Consider the following 16434-nt stretch of genomic DNA (forward strand, 5'->3'; position numbering starts at 1 on the left):
AGTTTGGCACAACGATAAAATCACGGACTCCGCCAAACGTCTGGTCCAACAATGCCTGATATGCCTGCAACATAACCCTGGGAAAGGAACTGTGGTCCCCCGGGGAGGGTTTGGGGTCCCCAATCACCCATTCGAAGTCCTACAGATGGACTACATCCAGCTAGACAGATGCCAAGGCCTGAAATATGTGCTTGTAGTGGTGTGTGCATTTAGCAAGTGGGTGGAGGCATACCCAACCCGTGATAACACTGCTATGGCCACTGCGAAAGTACTGCTAAAAGAATTCTTCCCTCGCTACGGCCTTTGTCGAATTTTATGGAGCGACAATGGCCCCCACTTCATAGCCAAAGTCATCCAGCTCATCTTAAAGGGGCTGGGTATCACACAAAATTTCCACGCAGTCTTCCACCCCCAGTCTGCTGGACTAGTCGAGCGACACAATGCCACACTGAAGTTAAAATTAGCCAAGATAGTGGCTACCACAGGACTGAAATGGCCAGACGCTCTCCCACTGGCATTGCTATCAATGCGTTCCACCCCCACCAAACACCACCTGACACGATACAAGGTTGTTTTCGGCCGGCCCATGAGCGTCTGGTCTGCACCTAAACCCACCTCCATTCATGACGTCCCGGACGTCCTAATGTCTGATTATTTGTACAAGTTAACTGAAACTCTGTCTGTCATTCATCAGCAGGTGCAGCAGGCCATCCCCGATGCTTCCAGGGGTCCGGGCCACGACATCCAACCGGGGGACTACGTGCTAGTCCGAAACTTTCAGCAAGCGAAGAGTTTGGAACCCCGGTGGACGGGCCCCTGGCAAGTGCTGATCACCACCCGGACGGCGCTTCGAGTGGAGGGGAAACGGCACTGGCTGCACGCACACCACTGTAAGAAGGTCTCCTCGACCCTGGCCACGACAGAAAACATCGACAACCAAGAAGAGCTCCTGAACAAGGATCGACCATCACTGAACTGCTATCCTGACACCGAGGCACTTGAACTTGCCAAATTCTCTGATCCCACTGTGCCAACCAGAGAAGAGTATTTCCTGCGTCGAAAGGAGGGAGCTTCGGCTAAGCAGACCACGGACTGAGTTAAATCTCAGAACGGTGACCTAAACACTACCAAGGGTTACCCGGAGAGAAGCTAAACAAAGTCTGTGGTTCTGCCCGCTACCGAGCACCTTGAAGATGATGGAAGCGCCAGATAAGAAGATGATGGAAGCGCCAGATAAGAAGATGATGGAAGCAACAGGAAATACCCATTACAGGAACCCAAAGACTGACAATATGCACAAATCAAAGACAATCGCCTTCTTCATTGTCCTCCTCTTTTGCCTCCTCCTTATGACTTCCTTCTGGATCCTGGAAGAAAGCACACCTGCTCATCAGATACTGTTAACAACTGCACAGCCTACCACCATGAAAGAACATTATTTGATCTCACTATCTCCTCAACTCAGAGAAAGGCGAAAGGAGTTCTGGAACAACTCATTTGTGCAGCTACTCCACCAGCACAATCTCGCCACCAATGCCACCAACTGCTGGATCTGTGGGTTGCTACCCCACGCCACTGGACACTCGATACCTTTCATCCCTTCACCCTTCTCAGTTCACGGTTCCTGCCTTGCTTGGCTGATCCTCCTGCAAGAAAGCTACAAAGACAATGCCACCTCCAGCAAAACCATGACGCACTTCTATCATGGGGTCTGGCGAAACAAAACAAAGACACATTTCTGCCCGCAGACCTCCAACGACTCTATCCACATGGACATCCCTGCTAAAGAACGAATTGAAATGGAGGTGTTCAACAATCCAACCAGACCCACCTTCTCCTACCTGCGGAAACGAACGGCTGCCACTCTGACTGTGGCCCTGTCAGTCATCAACGTCACAGGCCACATGTGCATAGAAGGGCTTGGGACACAGCTGGTAGCCGCAGTGCCTGCCGTTTCACCAGAACTTTGGACTCCACCGATCCACCTTCCTTTGTATCCTCTCCAAATATGTATTTCGTTTGTGGCACAAAGGCTTACACCTGGCTCCCCAAAGGCTGGGGGGGCACTTGTTTCATCTCCTTCATTCTTCCTCCGACCTATGTGGCCCCAGCAAATCACCATCGACAAAAGCGAGCCAAGGATATTGAACAAGCAGACTCAACAGGAGCACAGGTCCTCGATGCTATGAAGGGACTTGTTCCACTCTGGGGCCCTGTTGGACAGGCCACATGAAGGGCCGCTCTCCCCCGGCTCAACCAGGCCCGAGCCCGGTCACACGAGTACCACACACCACCATTGCACGTCCTCCGTCCCCTCAGGGACCCCTGCCCTCGAGCATGTCGACCTCGTGGGTCCGATCCACTGCCGGCCCACGCGCCCAGCCCGGGCCGCCATCTTGGACACTTCACCACGTGGCCGCCTGGCCCCCGGCCGACCTCAACCCTGGGCCTGGCCAGGCCTCAGACATCCCGGCACCACCATCCACCCAGGAGGTGAGCGGGCTACTTGGCAAGTCAATGGGAGAAGGAGGTGTCGATGGCTCTCCCCCACCAAGTGCCGCTCGCCCATCGCCTCCCCGGGCGCTGGCTCCACCCCCCTGCTGGGTGTCTGGACTCCCTCATCCCGGACCTCCCGACCTCCAAGTGCGAGGGTCCGGACATCAAAGCACACCAGCCCTATAACTGGGGCAGCTCCAGAGCAGGAAGGCAGTTGTATCTTGGAGTCGAGAGACGTAAAGAGGAACTCATCCTGGACGGACTACTGGCGCTGCCGTAGCTCTGTCTTGTGCACCATCGTCCTGCCTGTTGGCGCTGCCACAGCCGTCGTAACCTTCATCCTTCATCGTCGTCGGGATCTGCTGGCGTGGCCGCGGACCGTTGTAACCGTCATCTTTCACCGGGACCTGCAGGCTCCGCCGCGGACCGTCGTCCTCCCTTCATCCATCTCGGGACCTGCTTGGCTCCTCCACGGCCCGATCATCTAGAACGCCGAGCTCGAGGATTGAGAGCTATTTTGTACTCACTGGTAACTAAGACTGTCCCGCTACCCCTTTCCTCAACCAAAGACTAGAATCGAGGGGACCCCTGAGTCCAGACCTCCTTGTATCATACCAACGTAACCTAAGAATTGCATATAAAGTCTCGTTAACCTTCAATCTTGTGTGGTGTCCGTCTGTGGGGGGGAAGTTACTTGTCTGTACAGTCGTTGGAGACGGCTCTCCCTGGAGACCTCTCCCCGTAATCTCGGCCGACCCTCCCGGTCCGTCTAACATTGGTGGCCAGCGGCGCGATCCGAATCACCGCATAACGTACAGAGAGTAGCTCACCCCACAACGAACCACAATGACAACTAAAGAGAGCGGATCAACTGAGAAGTTCCAAATGGAAAAACTAGAGGAGTACAGCCATCGTGAACTAAAGCAGTTCTGCATCGAACTAGGTATCGCTACCACCGGACTAAGCACCAAGGACGATTTTAAGCATGCCCTAGAATATTGAGCAGAGACCGGGGATACCGAAGCCCCTGAGCAAAGCACCGCGAAAAAAACCAACACGGCCCCGGAAGAGCAAAGAACCGGTCTCTCGCAAGACGAGATCCAAGAAAGAGAAAAAACCCGACTACACGAGCTGGAAATGGCCCGACTCAAGATGGACGTAGAACTCAAGTTGGCCGAACAAAAAATAAACTTAGAGCACCTACGTCTCCGAGAAGAAAGAGAGGAGAAACAGAGACAAAGGGAGCTCGAGGAAAAGAAACTAGCGTACGAGCACGAACGGAACCTAGCCGAGATCAACCTGCGCAAGCAGAATAAAGAGTTAGGGGTGCCCGAGAGACCACACACCCCAGGGACCACGGAGAAAAAAGTACACATCCCCAAGGATGTTGTCCGAGAATATTTTCGAGAGGACGACATCCAGCAATGGTTTAAGGCCTATGAAATCGCTATGACTGCGCACCGGATCGATAGAAACGATTGGGGGGCCGGCCTATGGGGCAGATTCCTCAATGAGGGCCGCGATACCCTGTTACAGCTCCCAGACCACCAGATGACCTCCTACGACCATATGAAAGCGGCCCTCCTCACCCGCTATGGCCTCACGCCCGAGATGTACCGTCAGAGGTTCCGAGACTGCACACGCATCCCGGGTACAACTTGGGTGGACTATGTAACGTACTTTAGCCGAGCTTTCGAAGGCTGGATCAAAGGGAACAACGTCACGACCTACGAGCAGCTGTTCAATCTGATGGTATGGGAGCATCTGTCCAACAATTGCTTCATTGAACTACGCCAACACCTCCTCGACAGCAAGTTAACCGATCCCCGGCAGCTCGCAGCCGAAGCTGACCGGTGGGAGATCACCAGAGTGGGCCGGAATGGGTCCTACGAGCAGAACAGGAACAACAATGGGCACCACCGACCCAGAGGAGGAGGAGGGGGCCAAGGACGAGGAAGAGACAACACTCCGGCCGCCCCCGTTACCAGCACCACCCCCCCGGCCAACCGGGGCAGCACCCCGGCGCGACCGGGGTACAGAGCCAATGTCACGTGTCACCGATGCCAACGAGTCGGCCACTATGCAAACGACCCAAGCTGCCCGCAGTATCAGAGTCCAAAACCCCGCCATGTGGCCGCCGCGGCACTAGGGGAAGAACAGATCTCCGAGGAACAAGAAACAGACGAGCAAGAGTATCCAGAGTGGGAGCCAGCCGCCATGACTCTCGCGTGCTTAGGGGGAAGAGACATGGTCCCGCGGGTCCCCCTACCCGCTAACACCCAGAAGTACAGCCAATGGGTGAGCATCAATGGACAACGGGCCGAAGCCCTTCGGGACACCGGGGCCAGTGTGACAGCCGTCCGCTGTCACCTGGTGACCCCAGAACAATATCTACCGAACATTCTCTGCCCTGTGCGATCAGCCGACAACTCGGAAAGTCTGTGTCGGATGGCCTGCGTCCCTTTTGAGTGGGGAGGGGTCGCCGGCATGTTGAAGGTGACGGTCCGAGACGACGCCCCCGTGGACTGCCTCCTCGGTAATGACCTGGAGAGCTCCCCGTGGGCAGCTGTGGAGCGAAAAGAACACTTGGGGATGTTGGGCGTCCCGGACTGGGCGTGCGTCACCACCCGGTCCATGACCGCCCGTGCCAACCATCACCCGGAAGAACCAGAATGGCCGGCGCCACCGCCTCCGGTCGCCCCAGCCGAGACCCCCGACCATGACACCCCCCTCGAACCTGCTCAACCTTCCGACCTCGCTAACCTTGACCAGTGGGCCCAAGAAGGGGGACCCACACAAGAACAATTTCGCCAGGAACAGAAGACCTGTCCCTCCCTTGAGGGACTCCGCCAACAAGCGCTCGCCCAAAGCGCAGGGGATACCTCCGGAACTCATTGGGTCTACTGGGACAATGATCTGTTGTACAGCGAGCAACGAATCGCCGAGCTGGGGGCCAACCGAGTACTAGTAGTGCCCCTCCGCTTTAGAGACTTCCTGCTAAACCTGGCCCATGATGTCCCCCTGGCAGGGCACCTGGGACAAGATAAAACCTACAGTCGCCTAGTGACCCACTTCTTCTGGCCCAAAATGAGAAACGATGTGCACCAGCATTGCCGATCTTGCCCCACGTGCCAAGCCAGTGGGAAGAGCGGCCGCAAACTAAAGGCCCCCTTGCAACCTTTTCCAGTAGTCACGACCCCATTTGAGAGGGTCGGAATAGACATTGTGGGACCCCTGGACCCGCGTACGAAACAAGGCCATCGCTTCATTCTGGTGCTAGTGGACCACGCCACCCGCTACCCTGAGGCTGTTCCTCTCAGGACTGTGACAGCCCCAGTGGTCGGCCGGGCCCTGATGGGGATCTTCTCCCGTGTGGGGTTCCCCCGAGAAGTCGTCAGCGACAGAGGCACGAACTTTATCTCTAAATACATGAAATCCCTCTGGCAACAGTGTGGGGTCACCTACCGATTCACGACCCCCTATCACCCCCAAGGGAACGGACTTGTTGAGCGGTTCAACCGCACGCTGAAAGGAATGATTGGGGGATTGGAAGAGCCCCTCCGTCGCCAGTGGGATGTGCTGCTGCCGTGCCTCCTCTTCGCCTACCGAGAGGTCCCACAGAAATCCCTAGGCTTCAGCCCATTCGAACTGCTCTATGGGCACCCAGTGCGGGGGCCGCTCAGCCTGATCAAAGAAGGCTGGGAGATGCCTCCGGCCAAGAGCCCTCCAGATGTCTTCCGGTACCTCCTCACCCTCCGCAACCAGTCCCGGCGGTTCAGAGACCTAGCAAAAGCCAACCTAGAGGCCAGTCAAGAGGACATGAAAAAATGGTATGACCAGAACGCCTCATCCATTGAATTCGAGCCGGGGCAACAGGTATGGGTAATGTCCCCCACGGAGCCATGCGCTCTCCAAGACAAATGGACGGGACCCTTCAAGGTGATCGAGCGCAAGGGTCCTGCCACCTATCTGATCGATATGGAGTCCTCCCGGAACCCCCTCCGAGTCCTCCACACCAACAGACTGAAACCCCACTTTGCACGAACAGAACTCAGCCTACTGATGGCCACAGACAATGGGGTTGAAGACGACTCCGAGCCTCTCCCTGACCTCCTGCGGACCCAGGAGCGAGACGGCTCCGTGGATGGGGTCCGACTCTCGGAGACCCTCACCAGAGAACAACGCCAAGAGTGCCAAGCCCTCCTGTCACGGTTCGCCAGTCTGTTCTCCCTCACCCCAGGTGTCACTTCCTGGTGTGTGCACGATGTGGACACCGGAGACAGCCCTCCTATCCGCCACCGGGCCTACCGCGTACCTGATCGGGTACGGGCCTGCATCCAGGCGGAAGTGGCTAAGATGCTCACGCTCGGGGTCATCGAGCCCTCAGACAGTCCATGGGCCAGCCCGGTCGTACTGGTCCCCAAAGCAGCCGCCCCCGGAACCGCACCAGAACTCCGGTTCTGCGTCGACTACCGGGGCCTGAATGAAGTCACCAGAACGGACGCACATCCCATCCCCCGGGCAGATGAACTGGTCGACCGAATGGGAGCTGCCCGCTACCTTAGCATCTTCGACCTGACAGCAGGTTATTGGCAGATCGGCCTCACACCCCGAGCACAAGAACGTTCTGCCTTCTCCACACCCGATGGCCACTACCATTTTACGGTCATGCCCTTCGGCATGAAGAATGCCCCAGCGACTTTCCAACGGCTCGTCAATCAGGTCCTGGCGGGGCTCGAAGGGTTCAGCGCCGCCTACCTAGACGACATCGCTGTGTACAGCCACCATTGGACCGAGCACCTCCACCACCTCCGAGCAGTGCTGCAAGCCCTTCAGCGAGCTGGCCTCACGATCAAGGCCAGCAAGTGTCAAATTGGACAAGGGTCTGTGACCTACCTCGGACACCAGGTGGGAAGCGGCCTAGTGGCCCCTCTACAGCTGAAAATTGCCGCCATCCAGGACTGGCAGCCCCCTATCACCCAAACCGAGGTACGAGCCTTCCTGGGCCTCACGGGCTATTACCGAAGGTTCGTGAAAGACTATGGTACCATAGTGGGGCCTCTCACCGCACTCACGTCAAAAAATCAGCCCAAGAAGGTGAACTGGACCCCAGAGTGTCAAGCGGCATTCGAACAGTTGAAGGCCGCCATGTGTTCCGCTCCTGTGCTCCAGGCCCCAGACTACAGCCGGGAGTTCGTCGTCCAGACGGACGCCTCCGACCAGGGCATTGGGGCGGTCCTGTCTCAAGTGAACACCGAGGGCCTTGATCAACCGGTGGCCTTCATCAGCCGGAGACTCCTACCACGGGAGCAACGCTGGAGCACCATAGAGAGGGAAGCCTTCGCTGTGGTATGGGCCCTCAAGAAGCTCCGGCCCTACCTTTTCGGCACCCACTTTCGGGTGCAGACCGACCACCGACCCCTGCAGTGGCTGATGCATATGCGGGGGGAAAACCCCAAGTTGCTACGCTGGTCCATCTCCTTGCAAGGTATGGACTTCACAGTCGAACACCGGCCTGGGTCAGACCACGCCAACGCGGATGGCCTGTCCCGATTTTTCCGCCTCGACGAAGAGAGTCCCCAAGAGGATGGGTAACTCTCCCCGCCTTCAGCTGGGGGGGACGCATGTTGGACAGGCCACATGAAGGGCCGCTCTCCCCCGGCTCAACCAGGCCCGAGCCCGGTCACACGAGTACCACACACCACCATTGCACGTCCTCCGTCCCCTCAGGGACCCCTGCCCTCGAGCATGTCGACCTCGTGGGTCCGATCCACTGCCGGCCCACGCGCCCAGCCCGGGCCGCCATCTTGGACACTTCACCACGTGGCCGCCTGGCCCCCGGCCGACCTCAACCCTGGGCCTGGCCAGGCCTCAGACATCCCGGCACCACCATCCACCCAGGAGGTGAGCGGGCTACTTGGCAAGTCAATGGGAGAAGGAGGTGTCGATGGCTCTCCCCCACCAAGTGCCGCTCGCCCATCGCCTCCCCGGGCGCTGGCTCCACCCCCCTGCTGGGTGTCTGGACTCCCTCATCCCGGACCTCCCGACCTCCAAGTGCGAGGGTCCGGACATCAAAGCACACCAGCCCTATAACTGGGGCAGCTCCAGAGCAGGAAGGCAGTTGTATCTTGGAGTCGAGAGACGTAAAGAGGAACTCATCCTGGACGGACTACTGGCGCTGCCGTAGCTCTGTCTTGTGCACCATCGTCCTGCCTGTTGGCGCTGCCACAGCCGTCGTAACCTTCATCCTTCATCGTCGTCGGGATCTGCTGGCGTGGCCGCGGACCGTTGTAACCGTCATCTTTCACCGGGACCTGCAGGCTCCGCCGCGGACCGTCGTCCTCCCTTCATCCATCTCGGGACCTGCTTGGCTCCTCCACGGCCCGATCATCTAGAACGCCGAGCTCGAGGATTGAGAGCTATTTTGTACTCACTGGTAACTAAGACTGTCCCGCTACCCCTTTCCTCAACCAAAGACTAGAATCGAGGGGACCCCTGAGTCCAGACCTCCTTGTATCATACCAACGTAACCTAAGAATTGCATATAAAGTCTCGTTAACCTTCAATCTTGTGTGGTGTCCGTCTGTGGGGGGGAAGTTACTTGTCTGTACAGTCGTTGGAGACGGCTCTCCCTGGAGACCTCTCCCCGTAATCTCGGCCGACCCTCCCGGTCCGTCTAACAGGCCCGATGGCAAACAGCCGTGCCATCCGACATCTGACTCAGGCAGTCGAGACAACAATGAACATCACAGCTGGTATTCTTGCTAATAACACTGCCGAACTTCAAGCGGTCCGCCTGGTGGCGCTCCAGAACCGCCTGGTTCTAGATGTGGTTCTTGCGGACCGTGGTGGAGCATGCTGCATCATTGGGTCCAGCTGTTGTACATATATACCGGACAATTCGCCCTCAGTATACAAGGCCATCGAACACCTCCACAGACTCTCTTCAGAAGTCCACCAGGAACAGGAAGAATGGTCGCTTGGTGGTTGGTTCTGGAACACCGTTAAGAACTGGGGCTGGAGACTGTTTACGATTATCCTGATTCCTGTAGTTGTTATATGTGGGTTGTGCTTAGGAATCCAATGCCTGCCTTCTTTGTGTTCCTTATGTATGAGTTGTATTTGCCCTAAGACTGTGGACTTTGGAAATGAACGCATGGGAGCATTATATGATGCCGAGGTTAGGAATTTGATGAAGATTGACATTGAGTAGGCAAGTTGGCTAGATATGTTGAAAAGGGAGGACTGTTAAAAGTTAGGCCGCAAACGTCAACATTATCAGCGCCATCTTGCCCTTTTCGAGCCCATTCATGCGCGTAAGCGGCAGCCATTTTGAGCACCATGGCCTCTCTGCCCCTCGCTGATAGCCAGCGCGTCTCTCTCTCTCCCTCCTAACCTCGCAAGCATCCCCCGCGCGCTGACAACCCCCGCTCTCACATGCCTTGGGTCATAAACCCCTCTTCAGCGCAGCTCTGCCTCGGAATCCCATCCTGTTCCCAGCGCGACACCTCCCTTCATTCCTTTCATGGTCCCGGGTCCTTTGATACAACCCCCTTTTCCTGTGTGCTCGTTTGTCTTCCTCGTTCCCAGGCAGCCACCTGGCCCTGCGGATACTGTTTATTGCCCCCCTGTACAGTAGGAAGCTTCCCCCATCAAAGGACCCTCGAGTTGATCAAAGCCCCCACCCTATGAGATCCGATCAACCCCACACATTCCGTGAATCGGCGGAATATCCAGCTGCGCGATAATCATCACCTGTTGTGACCGGGGTGGGGACTTCAACTGTAAATGTGTGTGGGAACGGGCCTGAAGGGGGGATTCCGAGGATGTCTTTCCGTACATCAAAGGGTTGACAGAGATGTGTTTCATGCAATAAAGTAATAAACTCGTGTATAAGAGGCCAGGCCTCAGAGATGCGGTTAGAGCACCTCGAGAAGATACCCTGTTGTCTGATTTGACGTGTTTTGCTCCGTCGGAATAAAACTTCTGTTTCCTGCCTTCCAGTCTCCAGCGCCTGCCTCTTTGTTTGGTAACTTGAGTGGGTATAGAGGCGTTTAACGCCGGGCAACTCTGAAAAAGGTCATTAGCCCTACCTTTTTCCACAGTTCCAATTCGTGGAGCCTGCTCTTCTCTCGTTCTCGGGCCTCCTCTGGTGAGAGACCCGGTCTTCTTTCTTCTGTCAGCGCGGTGTTTGTTTCGATTGTCTCGCGGCTTTGGTTTTGGGGTACGGACATACCCGTCTCTGCCCAAGATTCCAGGGCGTGTTTGAAGTCTTCTTTCGTGCTCAGTCCTGTGGTAGCAATGCCCAGTTCTATGCAGAATTGTTTTAGTTCTCTGTGGCTGTATTCTTCTAGTTTCTCCATCTGGAATTTTTCCGTTGTTCCACTCTCTTTTGTTGTCATGGTGGTTGTGTGTCGTGGGGTGAGTTACTCTCTGTACGATTATGCGTTGGCTCGGATCGCGCCGCTGGCCACCAATGTTAGACGGGGACCCGGAGGGTCGGCCGAGTACAGGGGGAGAGGCCTCCGGTGAGGGCCGTCTCCGGCGATCGTACTGACAAGTAACTCCCCCCCCCACAGATGGACACCACACAAGGATGAGTTCAACACACTTTATATACGAATCTTGAGGCAAGGTGATAACGATACAGTGGAACCAGGATTCGAGGATCCTGCCAATTCTAGTATCTGTAGGGGAAAGGGGTAGCGGGACAGTCTTAGTACCGGTCCGGTACAGGTTTGGCAAGAGGGAAGCTCACAATCCTCGAGCTTGGGGGTCCGCAAAGATGAGCCGCGGCAGCGCCAGCAAGCTAGGTCGATGGTTTACAGCAAGAAGGGCCGCGGCAGCGCCAGCAGGCTAGGACGATGGTTCACAACGAGGAGGGCCGCGGCAGCGCCAGCAGGCTAGGATGATGGTTCACAACGAGGAGGGCCGTGGCAGCGCCAGCAGGCTAGGACGATGGTTCACAACGAGGAGGGCCGCGGCAGCGCCAGCAGGCTACGAAGATGGTGCACGACGAGAAAGGCCGCGGCAGCGCCAGCAGGCCAAGACGATGGTTCACGTTGAAGAGGGCCGCGGCAGCGCCAGCAGGCTTCGGAGATGGTTCACAAGAAAGGGCCGCGGCAGCGCCAGCAGGCCTTCAAGGATGAGTTCCTCATGGTGTCTCTCGACTCCAGGATACAACTGCCTTCCTGCTCTGGAGCTGCACCAGTTATAGGTCTGGTCTCCTTTGATGTCCGGACCCTCGCACTTGGAGGTCGGGAGGTCCGGGATGAGGGAGTCCAGACACCCAGCAGGGGGGTGGAGCCAGCGCCCGGGGAGGCCGGGGGCGATCGACACCTGGCGGAGGGGAGCCATTGACACTCCTTCTCCCATTGACCTGCCAAGTGGTCTCTTCACCCCCTAGGTGGATGGTGGTGCCTCGATGTCGAGGCCTGGCCAGGCCCAGGGTTGGGGTCGAGCCGAGGCCACGCGGCCTTGTAATGTTGTGTCCAAAGATGGCGGCTGGGCCGGGGCAGTGGTGCTGACGGGGGCCTGGGCCAGCCGATACTGGGGCATTCGGGGGCTGGAGTTCCGTTGTGGACGGGTCGTGGGTTGCTCCAGCGGGTTGCCGGGATGGTTCTTGTCGGGGATACAGGGAGAGCAGGGGTCCGGTCTCCGTCATGCGGGGAGGGAGCGGGCCTTCCCCGAGGCCTGCCCAACAGCCCAAATGGTAAATGCAACTCCCCCTCATTTCAGGACGGCAGTCCCAGCATGCCGCGCCCATCGCTCTATGCACACGCCCATGACTTTCCAGCAGAATGCCCACGCCCACAACGGACTACTTTTCCCCTATCGTTCTTTCTTTGGCCCAGTGTTGCGGTAAAGGCCACCCCCCTCTCACTTAGCACGGGGACACGCCCAGATGGCGTAACCATGCGCTTTATAAAAAAGAAAAAAAATGTATATGGTGGCCAGCTGTATAGCCTATGTCCAGCTGTATAGCCTATGTCCAGCTGCTGCAACTGTCCTTTCCAATGCTGTATTAGGTGTTGCGATTGGTGCTGTGGTTCCTGAGATTACCCGCCTCAAAGGTTTGGGCTCTCTCTTTATTATATTAGTATAGATTCCCGTATATCATGTCTTATAGTACGTTAGTAGTTGGACTAGCCCCTACTCGTGTTATATGGTATCCTTCATTTCAAATTGAGAACTGCACCAACGCCATCTTGCATTTTACATGAACAAGGCCCGGGCAGTGGTCACGTGTTGTTTGTCAAGTAGCCGAGCAGGCTCCAATTAGTTGAGTTACACAAGACAGCTGAATTCTCTCCTCGCTCTGAGACCCAAGGTCGCATCTGGCCTTCAAGGAGATGAACACATTCTCGGAGCCGCCGGGATGGTGCTCCCATGTACCGAGACAAAAAGGAGGCACCCCTCCTGACCTTCCCCAGTAATAGCAAAGGCAGACTTCTGAACAAGCTTTGTGTGCAATATATGGTCCTTCCTCGAATTACTGTGCCAACTGGTAGTTTTCCTTGTACGGTGACCTCATGTACTGTAAAGAAGGTATGTATGATGTGTATTAAGTGTGATGAGGCAGTCTTCTCAGGACACCTGCTGGGTGTGGATGGATAGGCTCCTCTATAGAGCATTTTAGGTAGGGTCAGAGGCAAAAGTTTAAAGACCACCGGGATATATAGCCCCACATTAACTATACACACACAACAACAATAACCCAGAGTCTAGACACGAATGGAACCACGTATATTTTAACTAGCCAAAGCTAACCCAATAATATCCTGAAATAATATTCAATACATTTTTGGATTCCCATCACTCACCATTCCAGGTGACATGCTTCATCATCTGGGTCTCCTTTGATAGTCAACCTGGTGACTATAAGGGCTACAACTCCACCCTATTGATGGAGGAGCCCAAGGATGTTTTATAAATCTATACTAGATAGTTTAATCACACAGATGTGAGCAGATGTATTATAGAGTGTATGGGAAAAAGTGCAGTGCAATCGTGAAAGTGAGGTTAAAATTGAAGCATGGCGAGACCACAACTTTATTCTTGTCTGCCACGGTCCATTATTAAAAACAGTGCAAAAGAACAGTTTCAAAAGATAGCTGTCTCTAAATATTCAAATGGTCAACATGTTTCAGCACATCTAGGCAATCCTGTACCTGGTGCTGTCATCAGGACCTATCCAATTATTTATGCTACTGCAAAAGTGAAGAAATAATTAAATGCTTAAATTGTGCCTATGTATGCTCCACATTGGAAACAATACAACCATGTCACCTGTTTTTCACAGTTCACAATCCTCGTATCTCTTGAAGAATCTAAAAGAAAATACAGAAAGGAGTACATGTCAAGGCAATGTAAGCCTTGGGTGTTAATCACACGTGTTCTATACTAATGACCATTGTGGCACCAAATTTTACCAGCCGGTTATCCCATGTTTAGGGCACTCAACGTTCTATTCTTACCTCAAGTATGCAGAGGAAATACCTCGCCCCACCAAGGCAACAGCTCAGGGTAAAGGAGGCACCGCTCTAAAAAGGAAAAAACAGAGCAACCCAACGTTTGAATTGCCCTGGTGAGCCTTACATCTTTTACCTATTGTTCAAATTGCAGCACACCAATATAGACTCCTATACATTATCATAAACCAACCCTTCCTGTTATCATGGGCCGGTCCCATATCACTGGTTTTAATGGCGCTCGATGTTATTTACACCTAACTTAGGCCCCCATTAGGATGGCATGCAGACTTTGCCCGCCCGCCACCATTGCGGAAAACGGGACCGCCGCCCTTAAGACGTTAGCATTAGGATGCGCCAGCCACAGTGGCGGGCGCATCCATCATTTCTAACATTGTGGCGGGCGGTGCTCACTGCACCGCCCGCCACAATGTCAGAAATCCAGGCATGCATTTGCATACATGAAGCGGCAGGCACCGCCTGCTGCTTCATGTATGCAAATGTTGGGGGTACCACAGGTACCCCCCGTGTGCACCCCTCACCCCTCCTTCACTCTTGGGGCCCACAGGGGTCCCCCAGAGTGAAGACCGCATCCTTTTCCGTGGCAGCATCGCCGCCACGGAAAGGAATCTGATTTGGCCCATCGTAATAAGGCTGGCGGTGTCTATTAGACACCGCCACCATATTAATCCTTTTCCGCCCCGGACGCAAGGCGAGAGCGTGATTACGTCATTGCACGTCGCCTCAAGCCTCATGGGAACTGTAGTTCCCTCGAGTAAGAGTGTGAAGTTGCCAGTCATTGAGTCTTCACTGATTACATAAGATTCATCGATATGCCCTCACCCGCATGGATACTGACGACATGTTACCTTAAGAATACGAGCGCTGAGAAATGTTAAAGCGCTCCAAAATTATAATCATTAAGAAAAGTAAATGATATATGTAAATAACATATGTAAATCATAGTATGTTGTTTCATACGCTAGAGTCTACCTTACAAATTGTATTGTATTGTACTGTATTGTATTGGGAACTTATATAGCGCTCGGATGCCCCAGCAAAGGGGCGTCCCGGCGCTGCGAGCGAAACTAAAAACAGAAGGGGAATACCAGAAGAGAAAAGATACAGTTACTGAAAAAGATGGGTTTTGATGGCTTTTCTAAAAGCCAACAGATCCTGAATGCCACGAATATTTTCCGGAAGGCTGTTCCAGAGCTTGGCAGCGAGCAAGCTGAAGGAACGACCGCCCATTCTGGCTAGATTGGTACGGGGAATGACCACCAGATGTTGTCCTGCTGAGCGCAGTCGCCTCCCAGGGATATACTTCGTCAGGAGGGGGCACAACATCGGGGGGGAGGCGGTTTTAAGGATTTTGAAGGCGAGACAAAGTGCCTTAAACTGAATCCTTTTTCCCACCGGGAGCCAGTGCAGTTTTTTCCGAACTCCCGCCACTGAAGAGTGGCGGGAAAGACCTACCAACGCTCTGGCGGCAGCATTCTGCACTCTCTGAAGTCTAACAACTTCCGCCTGATTAGCGCCCAGTAAAAGGGAGCTGGCATAATCCAGCCTAGAGAGGATAATAGCTTGGACAATAACCTGGCGGGTGTGACAGTTGAAGAACTTCAGCGTGGTCTTAGGTTGCGCAGGATGCCAAAGCAGATAGCTGCAACTTTTTTTGTATGATGAGTACATTTCAATGCAGAGTCGACCCAGACTCCCAGATTTTTTACACAGTCCTTAGGCTTAGGCGGTTGGCCTAGACTGTCAGGTCACCAGTTACCGCCCCAGGCTGCGGTGTTTTTTCCCAAGAGCAGTATTTCCGTTTTCCCAGCATTGAGCTGGAGGAAATTCGCTGTCATCCAGTTGCTGATGTCAGTAAGGGTCTGCTTGAAGTGATGGGCCTCCAGACCATTGTTACCATTGAGAGCCACCACCAACTGGGTGTCGTCTGCGTACGATACTAACGTCAGACCACTCTGTTTGGCCACTTCTTCCAGTGGTCGGACGTAAACATTGAACAGGGTGGGGCTCAGAGATGACCCCTGAGGCACCCCCTGTCCAATGTTGTGCTCTTCTGAGATGTAAGGGGGGGTAGACACTTTAAAGGATCTGTTGGCAAAGAAGTCTTTAAACCATCCCAGGGCCGTACCTATGATTCCAGCTTCCTCCAATCTCATTAAGAGGACCTCGTGTGACACCGTATCGAAGGCAGCACTGAGATCCAACAGGATCAGTGCTGCCGTTCCGCCGGTGTCAAGAATGGTACGGAGGTCCTCTGTAACACTAAGCAAGGCTGTCTCGGTGCTGTGACCCGCTCTAAACCCGTGTTGGGAGTCATCCAGAATGTTATTGGTTAGAAGGAAGTTGGTGAGGATGGTGTTGACATGTGCTTCCATGATTTTAGCTGGCCAAGGAAGAAGGGAGATGGGTCGAAAATTTTCAGGAAGGGTAGGATCCAGAGTGGGCT

The sequence above is a fragment of the Lissotriton vulgaris genome, chromosome 1_1, assembly GCF_964263255.1.
Source record: "Lissotriton vulgaris chromosome 1_1, aLisVul1.2, whole genome shotgun sequence".
Lineage (NCBI taxonomy): Eukaryota > Metazoa > Chordata > Amphibia > Caudata > Salamandridae > Lissotriton > Lissotriton vulgaris.